The sequence below is a fragment of the Macaca mulatta genome, chromosome X, assembly GCF_049350105.2.
Source record: "Macaca mulatta isolate MMU2019108-1 chromosome X, T2T-MMU8v2.0, whole genome shotgun sequence".
NCBI lineage: Eukaryota > Metazoa > Chordata > Mammalia > Primates > Cercopithecidae > Macaca > Macaca mulatta.
The window spans coordinates 120,606,718-120,627,349 of record NC_133426.1 but is presented as its reverse complement, the minus strand read 5'-3'; the positions used below and the strand labels follow the sequence as shown (position 1 = coordinate 120,627,349).

The following is a 20,632-nucleotide window of genomic DNA, read 5'->3' as shown; positions in this document are numbered from 1 at the left end:
TGCAGAGCCTTTAGAAGAACCTCTTGATCCTATGCCTTTACTACAACTCAGGCACCTGACAAATTCCCTTGCCAAGGCAGAATGGCCATTGTTCAGGGAAGGAATTCCCTTCAAGTGTCCTTGAAAGGGCTTTTCTTTTTGGAAAGAGCACCTTGTAAACCTTCAGTTTTATGTCTCCTTGGATGCTAATTGGTGTGTAAGTCTGAACGGTTTACAAAAGTTAGCTAAAATTTCAGGCTGCTTTTGACATGTTCAAGTACCCAAATGGATAGACATCTCTAGTTGATTTTCTCTTTATATGATTTAGGCTTTGTCTGTATAATCCCAGTTTTATAATGTTGAGTTGAGGTTGAATATGGCCATTTTTGAAATGGACATTAATCAAACGTTAACAGATTTCAGTCACTAGGAAATAAAAGGCCATTTGTTTTGTTTTGTTGAACTGGAGAAAGAGCGAACACAGTTCACCACCACCATAAATTATGCAATCAAGTTTCCCACATTTGGTGAAATCTCAGGGGGTCAGCACATCTGGAGTGCAATAGATGAGCCTTGGTGCTGGGAGAACCACCTTCATGATCACGGCACTACCCCGACATATAAGAATTCATCATTTTTATTTAAGGGTTTCTCTTTAGGGGACAGAAAACAATTCAAACTTACAAAAGACAAAAACAGGGGTTTTACCCACTCACTACATTGATTAGCACTCCTGTGTACCTATGTGGGCATAGGCCTTTTGGGGATAATGTAAATAAATTGTACAATTGCTCAAAATAGTGACACTGCCTGTGGTGATCTCAGACCCAACTAGAATTAGAACTCAGGAACCAAAATTAGTTCCCGGAAATCAAAGAGTCACAGCACACACACAAACACAAATTCACACTTCAACTGTGAAAACCAACTCATTTCAAAATATAACCTCCATATCTATTTGAATTTTGATTGAAACAACTTATTTTATTGTTACGCTCTACTGCTGAATAGCTTCCCTTCAAGCTTGTCCATCCTTCTCCAAGGTGCTGATGGCCTAATGATTTAGGTTGGTATGCTTGGCTAGATATGTACATGCCTAGGAGAAATTTGTAGAATTACCTATATACTTTTTCTCTCATCTCAATCTAGAAATACAAGGATTTCTTTGGAAGGACAATTCCCAGAATTACTCAGAAGTATGGAGAAATGTTAGAAATTGCATTAATTTCATAACCACCAGCTAAAGCAATGTTCATAGATTTCCATAGATGACAATATTACCCAAAAGCTCAAGTCATAACATACTCTTCTAAAAGGTAAGAGTTCAAAAACAGGTTAACATTCATTTCAGAAAAATAATGAAAAGTAAAATTAAAAAATAGTTGTTTTTAAAGTAAGAAATAGAAGACTAATAGGTTTTAAACTTAAAAAAGCTTCTTGTGAGGTTAATAATTTTCTAATAATGTGACTATCTACTTAAGTTGGACAAGTCTTTTTTATTAGTGGTGCTATGTATGTAGTTTTAATGGTTATGTTTATTCATTTGGGCAAATTCACTTATAAGTAACAGACATTAAAAAAAACCTTGAAAACTTTCTAAGCTGTGAACCTTCTTTACTGTATCTTCTTGATGGCATACTATAAAACACATCAAAATGGTCACATGTGAACTTATCAGGTGGAAATGTGAAGATTAGGGTAATAGTCCATTCTCTGTTCATGTTACACTTGGGAAAATCTTCAAAAGGCCAGAACAACAGCAATGTCTTGATTCCTTATCAAGAAATCACAATTCAAATCCTTACGAATATATTCACAATGGTGCTTGGAAAAAGAAAAAGAAAAACACCTAGCAGTCAATATTGAAGACTTGTCACAGAGTTTTGGTCAGGTTTTTAAGGTAGAGAATGTTTGGATTTTGGCCCCTCTGATAATGGTTCAGTTATATATTTTAAAAATATAGCACATACATGATAGGGAGTTTGAGAATATATTGGGGCTGGAGGAGGTCCTCTATATAATTAATGTAATTAATGAATAAGCCTAACTAAAGACTGGAAAAGGACTGACAAAAATGCAGGAAGATAATAGTTACACATTGGTTAATGAAATCAAGTTGTTAGAGCTCTAAGATGAGCCTTAACAGTATTTACACATTTCAAGTCTTATTGGGAAACCCTCTTAGAACCCATGTTTGCTAACATCAGTAATTTATCAAATAAAGATTATACATTTTTAAAAAGTCTATTCCTAGAATGTAATTTTCAAATTGTTTTTCATAAATCAGATTTATTTTCTTTACTTGTTTTTACATAGTAAGCTATGTATCCCCAAATACCTAAAAATAAAGCACCCGACTCCCACTTCCGAAGTAGATTGTGATTTTAAAAATCATGTTTTAGGAGGGAGCTTCCAAGATCAGAAGTTTATTTTCTCCTGAATTCTTTGACTTCAATGAAAGGTAAACTGCCACCAGGTGGACAGTGGTAGTTTCACAACAGCTAGGATAGCCATATGTCTCAGCTTGCCTACAGTAGATCTAAATTATGCCTGTTGTTCCACCTTAACTAGTAATAGCACCTACTTTCACTCTCAAAAGCTTCCAAGTTTGGACAATTAATTTTATGGTCACTCTATTAACTTCATGGTCAAAGGGCATTGCCAACTCTGGATGAATGAGTTCTTATTTTTGCTAAAATGGTAACTGAAAGAAAAACCATAACAATTTTCTTAGTCCATTTGGGCTGCTATAAAAAAATACTACAGATTTGATGGCTTATAAATAAAAGAAATTTATTTCTCACTGTTCTGAAGGCTGGGAAGCCCAATATCAAGGATATGGCAGATTGGGTGTATGGAGAAGGCCTGCTTTCTGGCTCCTAGATGACATTTTCTAGCTCTGTCCTCACATGGATGGAAAACCAGGGCTATGGTCTCTTCAGCCCCTATTAGAGCACTAATCTCATTCATAAGGGCACCACACAACACATGAATTTTGGGGGAGACACACACATTCAGACCATAGCAGCACTCCTGGTTATATTTTCTTTCACATATAGCATTTTTTCCCTCTGACTTAATAATTGTTATTTTTTATCAATTCAAAAAAAAAATCTATGCCTAAGTTTTTTCATGGTCTCCAACATTCTTAAACCAGTTTAGTAATCGCAGATTACATGTTTTTCTGGAGCCTTTCATCTTGTAGTCTATCCTGAACTTGTTGCACTTTAGCTCTGCTGAATAACTGCTGATATAGTTTGGATATTTGTCCCTGCCCAAATCTCATGTTGAATTGTAATTCCCAATGTTGAAGGCAAGACCTGGTGGGAGGTGTTTGGGTCATGAGGGCAGATCTTTCATGTACTGGTGCTGCTCTCGTCATAGTGAGTGAGTTCTCATGAGACATGGTTGTTTAAAAGTGTGTAGCACCTCCTCCAAACAACTCTCCCTCTCTCTTGCTTTGGCTCCTGCCATGTGGAACGCCTGCTACCCTTTCGCCTTCTGCCATGATTGAAAGCTTCCTGAGGCCTCCCAAGAAGCAGATGCTGCTATGCTTCCTATACAGCCTGCAGAACCACGAGCCAATTAAACTTCTTTATGAATTACCCAGTCTCAGGTATTTCTTTTTAGCAATGCAAAAATAGACTAACACAGACATCCTGGAACTTCAGTTCGTCATCATTAATGGAATTCCCTTTTTATCTCTCTTTCTCTTTCTTTCTCACATTGAATCAATTGCTTTTTATATACTACTTTATTGTTTTTTTCTAGTTTAGGTAGAGTATGTTCTCCAATAGCTTCCTAGGAAAGGCTATATGAGAGATAAAATACTTAAAGCTTTTAGTGTGTAAAAATATATCTCAATTGATAATTGGATTGCATATGGCATTTTAGATTGAAATCATTAGTCTCAATATCTTGAGCATTGTCTTCTAGCTTCCAGTGCTATTATTGAGAAGTCAGAAGCTATTCTAATTCTTTAGTCTTTGCACGTGCATGTAACCTATTTATTTTTCTCTTCGGAAACTTCTCTTTGTCTCCAGAGTCCTAAATTTTATAATCATTTGCCTGGGCGTGGGGCTTTTTTTAGCTTTCTTTTGTTGTTGTACTAGACAATTAATAGGTCCTTTCAATCAATGGATTGACAGCCTTCTATTCTAGGAAATACTTTTAGATTTTTATTTGATGATTTCCTAATATTTATTCTAATCTATTATCTTTATTAGTTAAATTGAGACATTGCAGTAGTGAAATATACCTCACCCTCAGTGCAAATATCTTTCAGGGGCCTATTACAAATAATTTCAGAGAGTGAACAGTGCCTGACACGTATTTAAAAAGTATATCAAAGTGTGTTGAATAAATGGCAATTCTGATTACCTAACAGAAAGTATTAAAATGCAATCTTTGCTTATAGTTAATGTTTTCTTCATATGATTTTTCTTTTTACCATGGAACCATCCGTTTCGAAGGAGATGTGACTGGCATACTCTAATAATGTTATTTTATTCTCCCCTCACGAAGTCCCATTCCACCCTACAGCTATTTACTGGAAATTCTTTCTAACATTTAGATTTTCAGGGGTTACTTTTTCACTCCTTTGGCTTTTAGGTACTACTATATTCAATGATGATCTCTAGAGGGCCATAACTTTCTGGAAGGCATTCAATTAGTGCCTCTGAAAACAGTCTTAAAAGCTGAGTTTGAATAGCACTATAACTGATTACTCTGTCACCTAGAGCTATCTGCCCAGGAAAGGTGATCCATATCTAAGCAGGGCATGAAGGTGAGAGCAGCTATAATCCCCAAAAAGTTAGCTTATTTTTCAGGTTTCTTTTGCTTTAACCTAAAAAAGCTTAGTACCACCAAATAAGGTTTAAGAAATTCAGAAACTGGATGAATTGCAGTAGAGCTCGATGAAAGTTTCTGAGAGATTAAGAAATTCAGAAACTGGATGAATTGCAGTAGAGCTCGATGAAAGTTTCTGAGAGAATCTAAAAGCTAATTACTACTCAAATCCAGCTGCCTGATACGCTCTCAACATAAGTAGAATTGGCAACTGCCTATCAAGAATTTTGTGAGTGTCAGAACACTCCCCTTACAAACAAGTACTAAACTCCTTTACATCTACAGCAGGATAATTCTTACCAGGAGAGTACTTTTGGCTTTAACATGTAAATCCTGAACTGAATAATTCAGGGATGGCATTAACTGCCTATCCTCTTCTGTGGTAGGCTATTTATTTAGAAGCTCTACTTATTATTAAGCTCTACTTATTATTGGAGAAGCTCTACTCCATAACTTTCTGGGAGAATCAAAGGACTGATTCTCTTTAGTCACTAGTAACCACCCCCCTTCCCTCCCCCAAACACACACTTTTAGATATACAAGATTCTCAGGTGATTTCTAAGAATCAGGGAAATAAAGAATGCCTTTTACATGGCTCTGTCCTCTCCAGAAATGACTAAAAAATACTAATCTACAGATTCTTGAATGCAGTGACACCTAAGTATGGTACACAAATTATATATAAAAATAAATCTACACTAGGACAAATCACAGTGAAACTGCAGAACATCAGAGGCAAAGAGACTTTATAAACAGTCACAGTTAAAATAATAGTTGACTCCTCAAGAGCTACAATGGAAGTCGAAGACAGTAGGATCATAGTTTTCAAAGAGCTGAATGGAAATAACTGCCAACCTAGAATTCCATACCTATTGACATATGCCCATTTTCTGATGATTAGTTTGAAATAGTGACATTTTCAGATAACCAGTAGACCCTCACTAAAGGAAATTCTAAAAGATGGAGTTTAGGCTAAAGGAAAGTGATCCAGGTACAATAATAATCATATAAGAAATTGTGAAGACTATATTTTCAAGGTTCATTTCTATAGTTCACTACTGGAGAAGTTTCTCTGAACATGTGGAGCACCAGGAAACATGAGGAAGAAGCACAGCATTCTCTCCTAAATGTGAAGCCAGCTGTTGGTGTTGATTTGCTGTAACTGCTATTTGCCATTGATGATTATTTTCCTCTTCTTCCCAGAGAGTAAGAGGGAGAGGATGCAGTCTGTGTGGTTCCCGTTAAAAAGAAAGAAGAAAGAAAGAAAGAGAGAGAGAGAGAAAGAAAAAGATAGAAAGGAAAAAGAAAAGAAAAACAAAGGCATAACAAAGAAAGAGGAATACTTTGTGAAAATGTGATGCTGAGTTAAAACGTTATCTCTAAAGTCTCTGTAAAATGCAAACTTGCTATAAAAAAGGGGTGACATATGACGTCGTTAACATTTTCTGATACAGTGTGTGTTCTAATGTAGAAAATGTGTTCTTGGCTGGGCGCAGTGACTCATGCCTGTAATCCCAGCACGTTGGGAGGCTGAGACAGGTGGATCACCTGAAGTCGGGAGTTTGAGACCAACCTGGCCAACTTGGCAAAACCCATCTCTACTAAAAATACAAAAAATTAGCTGGGCATGGTGGTGGGCACCTGTAAACCCAGCAACTTGGCAAAACCCATCTCTACTAAAAATACAAAAAATTAGCTGGGCATGGTGGTGGGCACCTGTAAACCCAGCTACTCGGGAGGCTGAGGCAGGAGAATCACTTGAACTGGGGAGGCAGAGGTTGCAGTGAGCCAAGATCCTGCCAGTGCACTCCAGCCTGGGCAACAAGAATGAAACTCTGTCTCAAACAAACAAATCGAAAAGGTGTTCTCTGTAAGATTAGTGCTCTAAGTGCCTTGAAAATAAGGTTCAAATAAGTGTGGGAAATGTGGTGTTAAACAAAGGGAAACCAGATTCTTAACTGTTGGACTTCTTAGCACCTTTAAGTATGCTAATGTACATTTTGAGTTTCCAAGAGAGTGATAGAGTACACATTTCCCAATTTTATTTAACCGCAGATTTTATTTTTCTCAGAACAATTTAATAGATTGGCATTCCTATAGATCCCATTTAAAACCCCTCTCTGTCCCTAGCATGGTCCCTGAGATTCTTCATCAACTTAGATGATTTTCCTGGAACACGGAGGCATGGGATAGGTAAATCTTTACAGAAACATGAGAAAACAGCAATATTAAGAGTATGAAGTGACTCATGGGATGGAAGACCCAGATTGGGGAGCTCCCTTGTGAGAATGAGAATTGCAAAAGCACAAGGGGTAAAATGGCAAAGGGAAACATCACGTGCCCTTGTGCTGATGCTTCTATTGCTCAACTGCATTGATCATCCATGAGTATTTGCAATCTTTTGGCAGTATAAATGAAAATGGTTTAGATGGGAAATAAACAGAGGCCTCAAAAACATGCAACTGGGGCTATTTCTGATTTATCTGATTAGGAAGCAGTGTCCACTGACCATTTTTAGAATCATATCTGAAATTTCATCTCAATGGATAACTTTTTGCCTTATTGCTAGATACAAAATAACAAAATCAGGTGTGTTTCCATTATGCAAGGTTAATATGACTTTATATACAGTGACCAAATATTTGCTACATAAAATAATCTTCATCAGGCTGGGTGCAGTGGCTCATGCCTGTAATCCCAGCACTTTGGGAGGCCAAGGCGGGCGGATCATCTGAGGTCAGGAGTTTGAGACCAGCCTGACCAACATGGAGAAACCCTCTCTCTACTAAATACAAAAAAAGCAACCAGGCATGGTAGCGCATGCCTGCAATCCCAGCTACTTGAGAGGCTGAGGCAGGAGAATCGCTTGAACACGGGAGGTGGAGGCTGCAGTGAGCCGAGATTGCATCATTGCACTTCAGCCTGGGCAACAAGAGCAAAATTCCATCTCAAAAAATAAATAAATAAATAAATAAATAAATAAATAAATAATCTTCTTCAGATACCTATAGATTATTTCTCACTCGTCAGCAACATTCATTTCTATGTTAGCACTGAAAGCAGTGATATATTCCCAAGCAATAAATATTTATCCAAGTAAGTTTAGAATTAAAAAATTAAATTAATAGATTAGAACCAAAATTATGAAATCTCATTAAAACAAATTTAAAAAAATATTTTTATGGAAGGGAATAAGAATTGTGCATACAACTCAATGTAAATACATCTAGTGTGTTTTTAATTTTTTAATTCATATATTTTCAAATGACTCATACAGAATATATACATCATTTTCACAAAACACTAAAAGGCAATCCAATTAATGATTAGAATGTTTAATAGATATTTCATAAAAGAGAATATTCAAATAACATAGATGTCTCTAATGAATTAACTTTAAAAATTTGACCTCTTTGATCATTCTTTCAATTTTCAATTTTCAAATTAAAAAATTTTAAGTACACTTAGCATGAGATTTAGTATGGTCATGTGTAGTCAGTGTTTTACAGTGGCTCTTCAGAACTTACTCATTTTGCATAACAAATTTTATACCCATCAGCAACTCCCTTTTTCCCTCTCTTCCTAACCCCTGGAAACCCCAATTCTATTCTTCGTTCCCATTAATTTGACTACTTTTGATATCTCATGTAAATGAAATCATGCAGTATTTTCCCTTCTGTGACTGGTTTATTTTGCTTAGCATAGTGTCTTCCAGGTTCATTCATATTGTCACATATAGCAGAATTTCTTTCTTTTTAAAGGCTGAATAATATTCCATTGTATATATACATATAAAATTCCATTCATTTGTAAATGGGCATTTAGGTCTTCATTTATTTTGGCTTTTGCAAATAGTGCTACAATGAATATTGGAGTGCTAATATCTCTTTAAGATTCGGATTCAAATTTTTTGGATAAATACCCAGAAGTGGGGTTGCTGTATCATATGGTACTTCTATTTCTAATTTTTTATGGAAACTCCATGTTGATTTTCACAATGGCTGCACCATTTTGCATTCCTGCCAATGGTACATAAGGGTTCCAATTTCTCCACAGCCAGCCAACACTTACTGCCTTTAAAAAACATACAGATTGAGTATCCCTAATCCAAATATCTGAAATCTGAAATGCTCCAAAATCTGAATCTTTTTGAGCACTGACATGATACCACGAGTGGAAAATTCCACACCTGACTTTACATGGTAGGTTGCAGTCAAAACTTCATTTTATGCACAAAACTATTTAAAATATTGTATAAAATTACCTTCAGGCTATGGTATAAAGTGTATAAGGTGTAAATGAAACATAAGTGAATTTTCTGTTTAGACTTACATCGCATATCCAACCTATATCATTATGTATATGTAAATGTTCCAAAATCTGAAATGTGAAACACTTCTGGCCTCAAGCATTTTGGTAAGAGATAGTCAGTAAGTGTGAGTGATACCTTACTGTTGTTGTGATTGCATTTCCCTGATGATTAGTGACACTGAATATCTCTTCACATACCTGTTGACTCCTCATATGTCTTCTTCAAAGAAATGTCCATTCAAGTCCTTAGCCCATTTTAAAATCAAGTTATTAGAGTTTTGTGGGGTTTTCTGTTGTTGCTATCAAGTCATAGGAGTTTCTTATATATTTTGGAGATTAGCCCCTTATCAGATGTATGGTTTGCAAATATCTCTCTCTTTCCGTGGGTTGTCTTTTTACTCTGTTTCCTTCACTGCGCAGAAACTTTTTTAGTTTGATGTAGCCCACTTGTCCATTTTTACTTTTGTTGCCTGAGCTTTTGATGTCATTTCCATGAAATCACTGGATATACTGATGTCATAAAGCTTTTCCCTTATATTTTCTTCTATGGGTTTTACAACTTTCAGGTCTTATAGTTAAGTCTTCAATCGATTTTTAGTTGATTGTCATTATTCTGTGCACTTTATTAAAAAATATTTTGGCTTTAGAGTTCTTACATATCAAATGACAAGCCCTGGACTAAATAGTCTCTAAGCACCCTTCCAGCTCTACTCTTCTGTGATTCATAATTTTACAAAAAAATGTGGAATTCTCACTTCTCCTTACTCCACAGTACAGTCACTCTATAAGCATTGTTTCTGGCAGGCTGTTCAATTGAAAGAACTAAATTACTAGCAGACAGACCATGTCACCTGGGAATTTTTTCTTACTATCTTACCACAGAAACTCAATTAATCTTAGGACTCTTGCTTTTGACTTCTCCCAAGAAACTTTTAAATCTGCCATTCTGTCAACTAACATTTATTGGATCCCTATTATATGTGTGGACGCAGGGTTAGGCGTGTGGGATGGAAAGATGAATACAACACATTGACGGTTTTAAAGGCAATCACAGTATAGTGGGGGAGATAGAGATGTATGCTATATGGGCAATACCATGAAAGATATATGTGCAGGATATTATGGGCATAGGAGAAAAGAGGATATAACTCAACTTGAAAGGGGTGATAGTGGAAGGTTTCCAAGTAGAGATTTTACCTTATATTTTTCTTCAAGCTGAGATGTGTACTTGTGGGAGAATGTTAGGCAGAGCATGCCAAACAATGAGAACAGTATGAGCAGACGAGCAGAAGTGAGAAATAGCATTACGGAAAAGGTAGTTCGATCATTGTTGTCTGTCCTGTATCCTTGTTTCTTTTTTGTTTTCTTTGTCTTTTAAAATGTTTTTTTGAGGCAGGGTCTCACTCTGTCACCCAGGCTGGAGTGCAATCGCATCATCCAGGCTCACTGCAACCTCTGCCTCCTGGGCTTAAGCAATCCTCCTGCCTCAAGCAATCCTCCTGCCTCAACCTCCCGAGTAGCTGCAACTATAGGCGCAGGCCACTGCACCCAGCTAATTTTTGTATTTGTTTTGTAGAGACTGGGTTTTGCCATGTTGCCCAGGCTAGTCTCAAACTCCTGAGCTCAGGTGATCCAGCCACTTTGGCTTCCCAAAGTGCTGAGATTACAGGCATGAGCCACCGCCCCAGCCCTCTTTCTCGTTTTAGCAGTATATTTTTCCCTCACTCCAACTATGTGGTAGAACTGTTAAGTATATTACACAGCCCAGTTAACTATAGGGGTGGGTATATGACCCAGACTAAGCCAATCATTATATAGCATTCTCCTGGCTGGAGCAGTTCATCCAAGGGATGGCATATGACCCAAGTCAGATCAATCAGATTCTTTTCCAAGGGTTTTATTATGCTAAAGTAGCAATTGAAAAACAGTGTCACAAAGTTTAGGACCATATACTCTGGAGTGAAACTTCCTGGATTCAAATATAATTTCCACTACTTAATAGCTGTGTAAGCTTAGATAAGCTATTACACTTTTCTGTATCTTAGCTTTCTTATTTGCAAAACAGGGAGATCACAATAATACCTACATCATAGTTCTGTTGTGAGGATGAATTTGTTAATACATGGAAGGACTTAAAATATTTCCTGTCACATAGTAAATACTTATTAAATGTTGTTGGCATTATTGTTGTATTATATATGCTACTGTCATATTTGTTGTACACTAGTGAATATTAGGGATTCTTACACTGGAATGATGTAAGATTTGAATCACCCCTAGAGCAAGGTTTCTCAACATTGGAACTCTTAATATTCAGGTCAACATAATTCTTTGTTGCAGGCAGTTGTCCCAAACATTGTAGGATATTTAGCAGCATTCCTAGTCTCTATCCATTAGATGCCAGTAGCATCATCCCAATTATGACAACTGAAAATGTCTCCAGACATGTTCAGATGTTTTCTGGGAGTCAAAATTGCTTTTGGTTGAGAACCACTGTGGCCATTTTACCTTCCTACCGGAGAAAGACCATTTACTGTAGGAAAGAATGAAGTCCATGTGTAAAGAACAACTGAAAAAAGAGATGGGGAAGATGTAGAGAGAATGAGTCCTTAGGGCAACTACATCTTTAGTTCCAGTTTCTGAATCCTCTAAACTCTTCTTGTTCTTGCACCTCACCTTCTGCTTTTCTTTATCCTTCTATTAAATTTTTTTTTCTAAATTAATTTGCTCAGGATTCTATCACTTGCAATCAAAAGAAATCTGACTATTGGTGTATACAGCTTATCACTATATATATATATTCTGTGTCCCCTCAGGAATGTAAACACCATGAGAACAGAGGCTTTGTCTGCCACATCTGTTGCTGCATTTGCCGGATGTAGAACAGTGACTGACATATAAGAGGCACCAATTAAACATTTGTGGATGAGTTAATGAAGAAACTGTAAGTAGCTGGATGTTTTCATAGCTAAAAATTATGAAAGTGGGTATGTTGTATCTTATACGGGCAATTAAATAGTGTTAGAAGTCTTTTAATTGCAACCATCATTTCAGCGATGGTCAAATAACACGTGGAATACCATAATCAGGAATTATCACCTTAAGGATTGATTACTTAACATTGATCATGTGGCTGGGCAAGGTGGCTCATGCCTGTAATCCCAGTGCTTTTAGAAGGCTAAGGTGAGAGAATGGCTTGAGGCTGGGAGTTCGAGACCATCCTGGGCAACATAGTGAGACTCTGTCTCTGTCAAAAAATTTAAAAAAAATTAGCTGGGAATGGTGGCCTGTGTGCCTGTGTCTTAGCTGCTCAGGAGGCTGAGGCAGGAGGTTTGCTTGAAGCCCAGGAGTTCAAGGCTACAGTGATCTACGACCGCATGACTGCACTCCGGCCTGGGTGACAAAGTGAGATACTGTATCTAAAAAATAAATAATTAAATAAACATAACTTAAAAATAAATAAAAGCATATTATTTAATGAGTGTATAATATTCTACCTTATGCATTTATCTTAACATTTCCGTTATTGGATATTTGCAGTGTTTTTCATTTCTGCAATTAAAAACAGTATTCTGGAGAATATCAGTATAAAATAATAATAATAACACTGTTCAATACTTGTTTTCAGTACCTTAAGCTATAAAATACGCAAAATAAGGATTGTAGCAGCTATGGCATACCACGTAAGTACTACAAAACTCTCTTAGTCCTTTGGATGCCATCTAAATGAGTTTACACAAAGTAGAGCTTGAAAGTCTGGGTCACTGACTGACATCATGACAAGAAGGATGTCTTCTTATATTTAAATGTAAGGTTGAATAGGTTGAAAATGCCACTTCCAGCAAAGGTGGGACGATCGGTTGCGCCCAGGAGTTTGAGGTTATATTGAGCTATGATCTTGCCACTGCAATCTAGCCTGGGTTGAGAGAGTAAGACCCTGTCTCTTAAAAAAATAAAAAACAAAAAGCGGCCGGGCGCGGTGGCTCACGCCTGTAATCCCAGCACTTTGGGAGGCCAAGGTGGGTGGATCACGAGGTCACGAGATCAAGACCATCCTGGCTAACATTGTGAAATCCCGTCTCTACTAAAAACACAAAAAAATTAACCAAGCGCGGTGGCAGGAGGCTGAGGCAGGAGCATCGCTTGAACCTGGGAGGCGGAGCTTGCAGTGAGCCAAGATAGCACCACTGCACTCCAGCCTGGGCGATAGAGCAAGACTCCGTCTCAAAAAAAAAAAAAAAAAAAAGAAGAAAGAAAAACATTGATCATCTTTAACAAAAGCTACACCACAGGATCTACTTGTCTTCAAGAACATAAGAAATAAATTTTTATTGTTGAAATGAATGGTGTTTAAGGCAGGCAATTGTTAGAAGTGATGTATAAGACCCACTTGCTCCTGCATGGAGGAGGTTTTAGAATTCAACAAAAGCTAGGGGTCTGGAGCCATGTTGGTCTCATGTATCTCAATTTCTCAGTCTTCTGCTGCCCAGTCTGACTGTAGCGCTCCCTAGTCCTACCAATGCTCCTTCATGGCACCTTCTTGAAAATGTGCTTTTCATGCAAAGTACTAGTCTTTGGGTTTAGGTCAGAGAGTGGGATCTCCCAGAGCTATAGAACAGAGTATATAGGGATTTTTTTGTTGTTGTTGTTTTGCCTCCTTTCTAATGAACATTTGTACATTGTGTGTAATTTAACTTGATACTTTATTTTGGTGTAGCTACTATCTAATAGCCAAGATTTGGGAGAGAGAACATACAGGTTTCACATATCTTTCACCATCAGATACTACAATATTTACAAAAAACAAACAAACAAAAAACAAAACACAACTTGGCATTTGCTGAATTATCCAAATTGTTTTCACTCATCTGCAACACATAGAAATGGCTTAAAAAGAAAGGTAGAGTAGGTTTACTTTATTCTGAGTTGGTGAAGAGCCACTAAAGAGTTTAAAAGACGTAAGTGCGTGACATCGTAAGTTTTGAATTTTAGATGTCATTCTTGTAACTGTGTGGACAAAGGACCTAAGAGAAGAGACTGAAGGCAGGGAGATTAGTTAGAATGGTTTTAATACGGGGTAAGAAATAAAACAAGCTGTGATTGCAGGAGAGAAAAAGAGGGGACAGATTATAAAAGTATGCACAGTATTTAGAATAGGTAAGTGATTAAATAGGATAAAGAAGGTAAAGAAAAAGGAGGAATCATAGATACCTCCTAGGTTTCTAGCTTGTATAATGGGGCATGATGGTGATAGCAAATGCAATAGGGAATAGAAGAGGAGGTGCAGGAGTTTGTATTTCTTTCTTGATTTTTTGTTTGTTTTGTTTTCTCTTATTTGCTTCCTTATTCTGTCAGCTTCCTTTAGTTGCCAAATTCCATTTTAACACCCTCACTTCCTTACTGACTTCCCTGTAGCTATGGTAACTGTTTACTTTTCAGTCCCCTTTGAGCTATGTCTACTCATACATCATTTTGACAATAAACAAAATAAAACAATAGTTAAATTCAACCAAAAGTGGCTATTAAAAAGAACAACATTGAAATAAAACAACATTGAATTGCAACAGTTTGTTGGTGACTTATTAGCACCATCAACATTAAAGTCAACAAATATTTGAATGCCAACTCAGTGCCAAGCACTGTCATGGGCTCTTTAGAAACCAAGACCCAAAACAGTTCAATAAAGTGGAGAGAGTGGTGACTTTGGAGTTATAACTGGATTAGATTTCTCCTTCCATTACCTACTGGGTTTGTGACTTTGAGCTAGTCGTTAGCTCCTCAGGGTCTCATTTATTTTCATTTGTAAAATGAGGAAGAATGCATAATAGAGATATCATTCAGCTGTCATCTTAAGTGAGATAAAAAATCCAACTTAGCACCATAGCTGACGTGTTGTAAGCACCTGATAAATGTTAGCTGTTATGGAAATATAATCATAACTGTACTCTCAAGAAGCTTACGGTCTATTACATATGTTTTTTTTATACAAGCTTCTTACATCATTTTTATGATTAATTCAGAGAATAGCATAACATTGGATTATATTCTTATCACAGAGAGGGCATAATGATTCAAAATGGTAGTACTTCATAGTCTTAGAGCAGCATATTTTTCAAAACTTTGAACACAATCAAGTAGAGCATTTAAAGTCTTTGAGACTTACTTGAATGATCTAATGAAGAAAATGAAAAAACACAAACTCCTTTAGAATAGTAATAAAAACATGATATATTACAAACAGTTAAAGTATGTTAATTGGCTATAATGTAACACCAAGGGTATGATGGGGTTTGGATGAGAAGGGAAAGAAAAGAACTTTAAAAAGCAGAATTACATGAGGTAATACAAACCCAGAGTAATGAGAGTTTCTGCCAGATTGGGTTATAATGAACCCACTGTGTTTTAATGAAGCTAGTAACTGAGTATCTTATTAAATTTCACTAGAATCCATTGCAGGCCATTTTATGGTAGCCCAGTTAAGATCTTTTATGAGTTGAGAATTGTGCCAGATATTATGAAAAAGAAAACCTAACTGCATTACTCTACTTCAAGCATATAATTTGCTTGAGATGTTTGTCAGTAGTTAATAAACCATATTATTCACATCAACTCAATACTTTTATTATAATAAATGAGGAAAAATGTTGAAAAATAAAAATATGCACCTAAAATATTCTTGCTTTCACAAAATCAGGAGGACTAAATTTTAAGTGAAGCATATGTTTTTGTAAAGTTTTAAGTTCAAAGAGTAAAAATAAAAAGCCTTTTGGCTTAGGTTTTCAAAACTCAACGAGTAGGATTTTGCAAAGTACAAATTTATATATTTCATGCAAACCTGGGTAAACTCTGCAGAATAACAAATTCCAGTAAAACATATGGCAATGACTCCTGGGTTGATTTGTCCAAGTGATGCTTTTCAACATTCAACAATAGATTCTTTGACCATCCACATGGAAGGCCAGTGCTTGGTGATGCTAGCCAGCTGGCAAGTTCTTTCTTTGTTGTCTACTATTCCTGGTTTTGTAGTCTTTCCCAGACTTTCAGCTACCTCTCATTTATTGACAGTCGTAAGTTCTGGCTATGCTGCTATCCACATATCTTCTCAGTAGAGAGTAACTCACATGAATAATATGTTATTTTCTCAAGGGTATTGTATTTCATAAGTTAATGCTTCAAGAACCTTTACTGAGCACAAACCAAAAATGTACACATTTAGTTTCAGACTTGGACAATTTTAAGGGAGCATTGGATATCTGTATGTATCCTAATCTTATTTTATTTTATTTTATTTTATTATTTTATTTTATTTGACAGAGTCTTACTCTATCTCCCAGGCTGGAGTGCAGTGGCTCAATCTTGGCTCATTGCAACCTCCTCTTCCCGGGTTCCAGCAATTCTCCTGCCTCAGCCTCCCCAGTAGCTAGGATTACAGGTGTGCACCACCACACATAGCTAATTTTTGTATTTTTAGTAGAGGTGGGGTTTCACCATGTTGGCCAGGATGGTCTCAAACTCCTGAGCTCAAGTGATCTTTCTGCTTCAGCCTCTCAAAGTGCTGGAATTGTAGGCATGAACCACCGTGCCCAGCCTTCTAATCTGATATTTTATCATCAGTAGCCAATTCAAGGCTCTAACCATGTCCAGAATTAACATTATTGTTCTTCACATGCCTTCTCAATCACCATCCAAGGTAGAGTCATAGTCACTTCTCTGTGTCATTCAGGAATGCTTTGTCTAATGGCATTTAAATTGGACATTTCTTGCTTAGGGTGGAAATGGAAGGATGGGAAAGAGGTGGTATTTGTATGAGCCAAGTGAACCCCTAAACAGACAATTCCATTATTTATAAAGCCACGCCCAAATTTGTAAATCAAGATGAAGAAATGAATTTGTCAATATTATTGATACTGTCAAGAAGTAGTTAGTGCACTTAATGATATTGTTTTATATAATGGAGGTTCAAGTCAGATAGGAAGATAAATGAAAACATTTCATCTATTTTAGATGTATTGTGGGGGGAAGAAGAGGAAGAGAGACAGAGAACAAGGTGGTCCGATGTTTGTCCAATCACCTCTGTCTGGGTAAAAGTCCTGGAGGGAGAGGTTTACTAGATAAACTGAAGAAAATAAAAAGGACAGGAAACTTCTGTTCCACTTCCTACTTGGAATTCTGCAAAGAAGCAGATTTACTGCCTATCCCTGGCCCCTGCCTAATTATACGAGCTTTGAGAGTCAGAGGATCAATGGCCTACTAGGCATATCAACTTTTTCTTACCCAGGGAATATAGGCCTCACGGGTAGGTTTAAGAAGTGGAATACTTCAACAGAACATGATTAAAGATGGGCAAATGAATACAAATACCCCCAATACTCCTACCAGAAATTAGCAAGTGTTGGCAAGGATGTGGAGAAATTGGAGGCTTTGTGCACTGTGGATAGGATTTGTAAAATAGTGTAGCCACTATGGAAAACAGCATAAACAAAGCTGTAGTAATCAAGACAGTGTGTTACTGGCATAAAGGCAGACATATAGAACAGTGGAATAGAATAGAGAGCTCAGAAATAAATTGTCACATATATGGTCAAGTGATTTTTGACAAGATTAGACATTCAGTGGGGAAAGTATCGTCTTTTCGACAAATGATGCTCAGAAAACTGGATAGGTACATACAAAAGAATAAAGTCGGACTACTGTCTTACACTACATCCAAAAAACCTCAAAACTGATCAAACACCTAAATGTAGTAGATAAAACTATAAAACTCTTAGAAGCAAACATAAGAAGAAAAGAAAAAACAGAGAAGTTGGACTTTATCAAAATGTAAAACTTCCGTGTTTCTTTTTTTTTTAATTTTTTTTTTTTTTTTTTTTAAACAGAGTCTCGCTCTGTTGCCCAGGCTGGAGTGCAGTGGCCGGATCTCAGCTCACTGCAAGCTCCGCCTCCTGGGTTTACGCCATTCTCCTGCCTCAGCCTACCGAGTAGCTGGTACTACAGGTGCCCGCCACCTCGCCCGGCTAGTTTTTTTTTGTATTTTTTAGTAGAGACGGGGTTTCACCGTGTTAGCCAGGATGGTCTCGATCTCCTGACCTCGTGATCCGCCCGTCTTGGCCTGCCAAAGTGCTGGGATTACAGACTTGAGCCACCGTGCCCAGCAAAACTTCCATGTTTCAAAGGACACTATCAGCAGAGTGAAAGGGCAGTCTGTGAAATGGAAGAAAATATTTGCAAATCATATATTTAATAAGGGATTAATATTCAGAATATACAAAAAACTCGTACAACTCAACAACAAAAACAACCCAATTGAAAAGTGGGCAAAGGACTTGAATAAACATTCGACATCTGTACATCTTATACAGATGGTCAAAAAACACATGAAAAGATTCTCAGTATCACCAATCATTGGGGAAATGCAAATCGAAACCATAATGAGATTCCATTTCATACCCAATAGTATAGTTATTATAAAAATAAATCAATAAAAATACCCAAAAAACCCATCGGAAATTAGCAAGTGTTGGCAACGATGTGGAGAAAATTGGAGCCCTTGTGAGCTGTGGATAGGATTGTAAAATAGTGTAGCCACTATGGAAAACAGCATGGTGGTTCCTCATAAATGAAACATGCAATTACTGTATGATCCAGCAATTGTGCTTCTGGGTTTATACCCAAAATAATTGAAAGCTGGAATTCAAACAGATATATATATATATATATATATATCTGTGCAACCATCACCACTACCCATCTTCACAACTTTTATGTTCCCAAAATAAAACTTTGTACTGATTAAACAGTAAGTCCCCATTCCCTCCTTCCTCCAGCCCCTGGTAACCACTACTCTACTTTCTGTCTCTATGGTACATACAAAAGAATAAAGTTGGACCACTATCTGACTACTATCTGACTGGTCAGATAGTACATACACATACACACACACACACACACACACACACACATTCACAGTAACATTATTCACAACAGCCAAAAGATGAAAACAATTCAAATGTTCATTAACAGATGAACAGATAAACAAAAAATGTGGTATGTATGTACTAGACTATTACTCAGCTTTAAAATGGAATAATATTCTGGCACATGCTGCAATACAGATGAACCTTGAAGGCATTATGTTGAGTGAAATAAGCTAGTAACAAAAGGAGAAATAATTTGTGATCTCTCTTCTATGAAGCACCTAGTGAGTGAAGTCAAATTCATAAAGACAGAAAGTAAAGTAGTGGTTATGGGGGCTGGAGGAAGGAGGGAATGGGGACTTACTGTTTAATGAGTAGAAAGTTTTAGTTTGGGAACATAAAGGTTGTGAAGACACATAGTGGTGATGGCTTCACAATAATATGAATGTACTTAATACTACTCAAGTAATTGTACACTTAAACATGGCTAAAGTAATAAATTTTATATATATGTATATTTATATATATATAAAAAACCACAATAAAAAAGAGCATCAAAACTAATCAGTTATATATCTATATCTCTATGTATCTGTCTATCTATATATACATATATCTACACATATAAAATCCTTGTAGATAAAAGGAGGAGTCAGAGCAAGATGGCCAGATAGAAACCCCCAGCAATTGTCAACCCTGCAAGAACGCCAAACTGAACAACTGTCCATGAAAGAAGTCACCTTTATAAAAACCAAAAAATCAGGTGAGCAATAATAGTACCTGGTTTTAACATAATAGCAAGGAAATAGGCTTTGGAGAGAGTAAAAAAGACAGGCTTGCATTGCTTACACCACCCTCCCCCAACCCCAGGTGGTGCAAGATGAAGAATCTGTATGCTTGGGGAGGGGACAGCAAAGTGAGTGTGGGACATTGCATTAGCACTCAGTGCTGCCCTGTCATAGCAGAACACAATACAAGGCAGAATTCTGCCAGTGCCCATGGAGGGAGGATCTGGATAAGCCCTAAGCCAGAGGGGAATCTTCTGCTCCACTGAGAGGAATCCAGGTCCCGGCCACCTTCACTACCATCTGACTAAAGTGGTTTGGGGCTATCAGTAAATTTGACTGGCAGTCAAGACACAAGGATAGCAGTCCTTGGGCAAGCTCTGGTGCTGAGCCTGTCTAGGAAGCAGTGGACTTGGGATGGGACCCAGTACACCACCAGTTGTGGCAGACATGGGAGTGCCTGTGTCAACCCTCTCCCAACTTCATGCAGTGCAGCTTGCGGGGAGACTCCTTCCATTTGGGAGAATAAGAGGGAAGAGTACTTTTTCTTGCAACTTGGGCACCAACTCAACCACAGTAAACAAAGTACCAAGTAGATTCCTTAAGACCCTGATTTCAGACCTTTGCTCCTTTATGGCATTTCTAGACATACATACCCTGGGCCAGAAGGTAATGTGCTCCCTTGATAAGACAGATCCATTGCTGGCAGAATTCACCACCTGATGATTAAAGTGGCCTTGGGCTTTGATTAAACATCACCAGCACCCAGGCAATAGTGACCATGAGCCTTGGAAA

At 37.2% G+C, this 20,632-nt stretch overlaps 2 non-coding genes across 2 annotated transcripts; one reads left to right on the top strand and one right to left on the bottom strand.

Moving 5' to 3' along the window:
- Window positions 1-442: 442 nt before the first annotated feature.
- LOC114675278 (U1 spliceosomal RNA) lies at window positions 443-607 on the bottom strand. The gene has a single exon (XR_003726356.1). It is a non-coding gene; the product is annotated as a U1 spliceosomal RNA (small nuclear RNA).
- A 5,240-nt stretch (window positions 608-5,847) lies between these two features.
- On the top strand, window positions 5,848-6,063 carry LOC114675287 (small nucleolar RNA U3). Its single transcript, XR_003726361.1, has one exon. It is a non-coding gene; the product is annotated as a small nucleolar RNA U3 (small nucleolar RNA).
- The last annotated feature ends 14,569 nt before the right edge of the window (window positions 6,064-20,632 follow it).